The sequence below is a fragment of the Octopus bimaculoides genome, chromosome 11 (assembly GCF_001194135.2).
Source record: "Octopus bimaculoides isolate UCB-OBI-ISO-001 chromosome 11, ASM119413v2, whole genome shotgun sequence".
Classification (NCBI taxonomy): Eukaryota; Metazoa; Mollusca; class Cephalopoda; order Octopoda; family Octopodidae; genus Octopus; species Octopus bimaculoides.
Window position 1 is genome coordinate 10,881,781 of NC_068991.1, and position 5,826 is coordinate 10,887,606.

The 5,826-nt window shown below is 36.4% G+C and overlaps 1 protein-coding gene across 4 annotated transcripts in view; it reads left to right on the plus strand.

Moving 5' to 3' along the window:
• LOC106874024 (transcription factor mef2A-like) overlaps positions 1–5,826 on the plus strand; it is a 115,536-nt gene that overhangs the window by 47,397 nt on the left and 62,313 nt on the right. The gene's annotated exons all lie outside the window — the stretch shown is intronic.

Here is a 5,826-nt window from a genome sequence, read left to right on the forward strand (position 1 = left end):
ACACACACACACACACACACACATACAAAGCTAGGGATTTGGGGACGGAACACTCGATTTTATTCCGACCTCAGAAGGATGAAATTCAAGGCAAACTTTACCCCAGCGGAATTTGAACGCAAACAAGCTGACCTAAATGGTCAGTGCTGTTGATGACAATGCAGTGAATTTGACAACAAAATCTCTCTAAAAAAAAAAAAAAAACAAAGAAAAAAAAAAAATAAATGGATGGAAAAAACGCGTTCCCAACTTCTAAACGACGATGTATCTCAGTCGACTATTACAGGATTCAGTCATTTGCCAGAAAGATTAACAAAATGAACAGCATAGAAGACTATGAACCATTACCGATACAATATCAATGATAATAAATGCAAAAATCTACTTTTTACGAATCCCGAGGTTTTTATTTTTTGTTAGAGCATGAACCATGTAATAATAATAACGCGACATGTGTCTGTGTAGCAGTACTAGTTGAATGAGAAATATACGTCACAGTGGTCACACGACAGCAATGGTTAGTTATAATGAAACAATGACATAACTTTTACAAGACCACCTTGTTTTAAAGATGTTCGAAGGACCTGCTAAATGTAACAACTAAAATCTCTCTTGAGCCACAGCCTGCAGTCTTTAAGTAACGAAAGTAATTAGTTATAGATATAGCTCCCACAGCCAGACCAAATCAATGGTCTGAGCCCTATAGTATTTGTTAATTGACTCCAAGTTTTAGATCAGAATTGGGTTTCTAAACCCGCGTGCCCACTCGGAAAACTTCCCAATGTGCCGTGCCTTAACACGGCATAGGTTGGAATGCTTTCAAAGTACTTACTGCTAAAGAACAGATGGAGAGAGAGAGAGAGAGTCAAAAATGAAGCCAGCTAATATAACTACAGACAATTTTCCCATGTATGTCACCGCCTCACCCATCCGCACGTAATTCTCTTGCAGAAAATTGTGTTTTTCAAGGCATGAATGTTACACAAACTCATTTTCCTTCTATGTATGTGCTTGTTGTTATTTCCTACAAAGAAAAACAGAAAAAACACACACCGAAGTAACGATCAAAATATTGAAAATGAAGAGAAAAACGTAATGATAGGAAAAAACCCCCCCACAAAACAGTAACGACAAAAAGTAACCCAAAACTAACGATAAAAAATACCCAAAAAGTAACGATAAAAATATGAAAATAAGAAAGAAAGAAAGATAGATAGAAAGAAAAAAAAACAACGAAAATCTCGCTTCAACATGTGATATTGTTTTGTAAATAAACCAGCGCGAATGTAAAAGAAGTAGAATGAGAAAGAGAAGCAGTTGTAGGGAACTGTCTAAAATGTTTGTCAATTACTATCGTTTCGTTTCGTTTTGCTGATCTTCGTTTCGCTGCTGCTTTTTATAATTATTTATTAATTTTTGCGCGTGTATATTAGCTCCTAATTTGCCCTGAGAAACTAAATGCATATAGAATATGAGCCTGTATAATATTTATTTATTCATGATCCGTGATTATATATTGGTAGCAGTGTGCATGTGTATATAATATGTGCGTGTGTATATATATATATACACACACACACACATGTGCGTGTGTATAATTTTTAATAGGCAGAAATTACACGTTCGAGTGTGCAGGAACGCTCTAAGAATGAATGCACATACATACACAAAAAATGACAGTAAATGAAGGTTCGTTTGATAAATCTTATCACATTTATTGTTACAACATAAAAGTTAAAATAAGTATTGTCTTCTTCGCCTTCATCAGACTGAACGTATATGTATCTACACACGCGGGCGTACAATATATCCGTGTCATATACACACGTTCATTTTTATGTACAAGCAACGTAGTTAATTTGTAATAGCAGTGAAGTTGGGGAAACACGAAGTGTTATTTAATACTTATTTCCTAAGCACGTGACTTAAAAGTATAAGTTAAAAACCTTTGTTGTACGAGGTATTAATCAGAATCGTTTCGCTGGACTTCAAACCAGCCGTCTCTTTCTCTCTCACCTGTGTTTCGATTTTTATTACGTGTTATTTTTGTTCTTTAACGCCAAGTCGATTTCTGTCGAGGAGACAGACTTACCTTTAAAAGCATTTAAAGCTGAAGAACCATGCCACGTATTTATTTGATTTCTTTCTTTCTTTTTTTTTTTTTAAATTTTCTTTCAGTACTTGTGTCACACATCCATGTGTCCTTCTTTTTCTAAAGTCCGTAGAGTGCAGTTTGAGAGCGATTTGACTGCAATTTCTAGTCGAGCAATCACGAAAAGGGTTCTCTTGTTAGCCTCGTTCATTTTGTATTTTGGCGCCATTCGTATGCAAGGAACTCGGGGATCATTTTCTGAGAGTGTCACTTGTTATATGATGGACAATTAACTGCTATTTCTAGCAGGGCGAGTTTTTTTTTTTTTTCATTTGAATGCAGAATCGGTAGAGCGTTGGACTAAATGTTTCGAGCTATTAACTTGCATAATTTAACATGCCGAGTTCAATATCTGCCTGACTGAATTTTGCTTTTCAACTCCTCGAGGCCAGTAAAATATTTAGTTGTTTTTGCCTAGCTCTAATTCGAACCTGACTGAAGAGATTTGCGGTCAAAGATTTTTCAGTCATGACCCTCTTTTTTTCCCTAGGCATAGTCCACCGAAGAGTACAGTATCCAATGTGTTCTTCCATTGTGGGCCCTAATTCCACAGCGATACTAAAAGCATGAATGCATGTACCCGAGCATTCATGTGTGTGTGTGTGTACGCGCACACATGAACATATACATCACATGTTGATTACATACGTTCACCTGTATATATTATAGGAACATTATTAAATGTTATTCAATAAATTAAATCATTAATATCAGTATTTAATGTATCCTTCGATATTTTTTCAGACGATGGGGTGTGATTCGAGGGTGTAGCTTGGGTAACTAACTTGGTGCACAGTATCATAGACAACATTCGCTGGTGGTTAGCAACCAACCGGTGTTGGGTGTCAGTCTCCGGATGTTTTGAAGTCCGATTCGTTTGTTTGGATCTAGTGTCATTGCGTTCAACATTAGTTAGCAATCTCACGAAGAGCTGGCGCACCTTTATTTATTACTGTACACACATACAAGCTTATGCACCCATAAACACACACACACAGAGGCACGGATACATATTTGTATATACACAGATGTTTATGTCACTCTCTCGTGTATGTATGTATGTAATGGGTAATGACATATGGAATGGAATAAATTATGCTCGCTTTGATCAGGAAGAAATATATAAAAAAAAAACAAACAAACTCAAGGTGCATTTATCGAGGTCAAAGGAGGCATTCGGTAAGATTTGCCTCATCACTTGTCCGCACCTTTGCTAAAATAGAAATAAAGGCAAGTTCGTAAACAACCGCGAACCCTCACATAACTTACTAAGGAGTAATGTTAGCATTGGTGACAAATAATAATTATATATATATATATATATACACGCACGCATATATCTATCTATCTATCTATCTATCTATCTATCTATCTATCTATCTATCTATCTTGCTTCACCACATACCGATTTTAGAAATAGGAGTTAAAAATTCCTTTTCTACTACTGTAAGAATCTCCCAGACAGTAACACACTTTTTTTACGTAAGCAAAGAGAAAAATAATGAATCATTGGTAAAATTATTAATTGATTGATTAATTAATTAAATTAATTTATATGCATATATATATATATATATATATATGCAGAACAAAACAAAAAAAAACCTAGTTTAATCACTTTTCTGCATATATTTTCATATAAGTTTTGCAATAATGTAGGGTCACCAATGGCCCTCTTAAATACTCTATCTAATAATCCTTTCTAATTTTGGCACAAGGCCAGCAATTTTGAGGGTAGAGGGTATCGAATACATCGAAATCCAGTGCACAACTGTGATACTTTTTTTTATCGACCCCGAAAGGATGGAAGGAAAACTTGACTTCGGCGTTATTTGAACTCAGTCTGTATCTAAATAATACAATACAGGGTTACATAGTTCTTACCTCTTTATAACAGGGCTAGCCAGGGACCCCAAAGATCTAGGGGCCCGATTTTATTCAAAGTATGCTGTGGCTTGCTGTTAATAAACAAACACTATAGGGCCCAGCACATGGGTTTTATTTAGCCCGAGTCTATAATGATGCTAAGGCGGTATTGATAGCTTGTACTTAACCAATATTGGGTTAGCAATTTCCTTCTTGCATGGTCTGTTCCTAACAATACGGGCTGCTATAATCCTTGCAGTCTGTACCGAATAAATGTTTCTAATTTAGCCTCAACCCTAGTACTAGATAGGTATTTAATTTTTTCGGTAATTTTTCAGATTAACACCCGCACGATCTTCACTAGGGTGTTAGGGTTAGGGTTTTAGGGTCAGGGTTAAGGTTTTAGGGTTAGGGTTAGGGTTACGGTTAGCGTTTGGGTTAGGGAATTCCGTCCCTAACCGTAAGCGTAACCCTAAACACTAACCCCAACCCTAACCCTAAAACTAACCCTAACCCTAACACCCTAGTGAAGATCGTGCGGTTGTTAATCTGAAAAATTACCATTTTTTCGATCCCGGAGGGATGAAAAGCAAAGTTGGCCTCCATGGGATTTGAACACAGAATGTAAAAAATCGAAACAAATACCGCATGACATCTCTCTCCCTTCCACAGATCCCCAAACGAATGATATTGTTACCCTATTGTTAATTTTCTTATGTAGTCTGTATCAAATTGCGCTCCAAAGTAGTGAGCTTTGTGATAATTAAGACACTGTTCTATATTATACAGTTTAAAATAAACGAAATTCGAAGTGTTAAAATACATGCTTTTAATTCTTCATTAGATGTTTGTGTGCGAGTATGTATGCTTAGTTTGAATAAACCAAATATAGAACATGTATTGAGTACTTCCTCGTTTATCTGCCAAATCTCAACCAACCTTTGTGTATCTCTCTCTCTCTCTCTCTCTCTTTTTATTTCCATATATTTATATGCGCACTTGTGCATTTGTACAATTGTTTAATCGATCTAAAATTAATTTGCGTCTCAGTTATTTTTCAGTCAGTTAAGTCTGTAGGTCTGTGTGTGTTATTTCTGGCGTATTTTTAGGATGTGCGGTTTGTGGTGTATGCGTTCATGCGGGTAGTGAATGCCGTTGTTTGTGGTGTATGCGTTCATGCGGGTAGTGAATGCCGTTGTTATTTAGCCTATGTCACACCTTTGTTAATAAAAAAGAGCCTTCTAACCAAGACTTACCTCGTCTCTTATTCATTTACAGTGTAACCTGAGATTCTATAACGTATAGCATTTTTGAAAGGGTGTTAGATTCGATTACACGGAACAACTTTTCATCGTTGGCTCCAAATGTGAGGTGTGGTCTGCATATATCTAATGTATGTATTTGTCTGGCCGTTTAGCTCCTAATCAGCTCTGATCCATCTGAACTATATTCAAAAGGATTTCGGTTTTTAGAAGTGTGTAGGGCTATTGCTTTTCAAAGCTGTTAGAATACCAGTGAAAAATGGTTTAGCTGCTATTTCTAAAACGACTAGCTCTCGTGTTGAGTCTTCCTCGGCGATATTGTCGGGTGTTGCTCTTTAGCCCTAGGTGACCCATATCGAGAATCCTAATGTCAGACGTTTTTCAACTGTAGTCACTTTATAGTGCTTGCTTTCATAGTGTCTTTAGGACTAAATTATTCAACGTGTTCTTCCTTTCTTTGAGGGCAGTAGAGTGTAGATTTTGTATTTCCAGCACATCAAGCGATTGTGTTAAGAATGCATGTGTGCAGTGTACTACATACACACA